This window comes from Olea europaea, chromosome 13, assembly GCF_002742605.1.
Source record: "Olea europaea var. sylvestris chromosome 13, O_europaea_v1, whole genome shotgun sequence".
Classification (NCBI taxonomy): Eukaryota; Viridiplantae; Streptophyta; class Magnoliopsida; order Lamiales; family Oleaceae; genus Olea; species Olea europaea.
The window spans coordinates 1,532,414-1,533,182 of NC_036249.1; positions in this window are offsets into that span (position 1 = coordinate 1,532,414).

Here is a 769-nt window from a genome sequence, read left to right on the forward strand (position 1 = left end):
ACAGTTTTTCAGTTCGCGAGTTGGGGATTTTGGGTGGTTGTTTTGGTGACATCTGGTAGAGTAAGGGCTGTGAGATGTATAGAGGGAAATGAGGGCTTTCCCGATAATGTATGGATCCAACGGTTTTGGCAATGGTGTCAACTAGGGTTGTCAATAAATTGGATTTTGATTCGAATTTGATGAAACTAATCAGAGAAGGATTTAATTTTCAGTGCGATAATCTGATCAAGATCCGAATCTAATAATCCGTTAACTAAATGAAGCAAATATGGATATAAGTCAATCCGATCCGATTTGTTATAATAATTTAATATATTATGCCCCCGTTTAATCCCCATTTTTTGGACAAAATGTATTGTGGAATATTGATTTTTTGGAGAATATGTGGTTAAAAAGTAAGGAATTTTTTTTAAATTATGTTTATAATTATTTTACGGAAAAATGTGTGGTTAAAAATGAGATTTGAAAAAATGAATTTTTGAAAAAATGGAGCTCATATAGTGGCTATATATATTATTGCATAATTTTATTTTATTTTGAAACTCATATTACCATTTACACATAATTTTCAAATAATAAATAATATTAGATAAAAATATAGTATTGTTAATTGATGTACTTGGAGAGTTTTTTAATTTTTTATTAATTAAAATAAGATAAAAATAATTAATTTATCTTATAAATTAAACACAGTTGGAATTGCTATCATTGTTTCCCAACTTCCCACTTTTCCAACATCATATGTGTACTAAAATATCATAGGATTTGC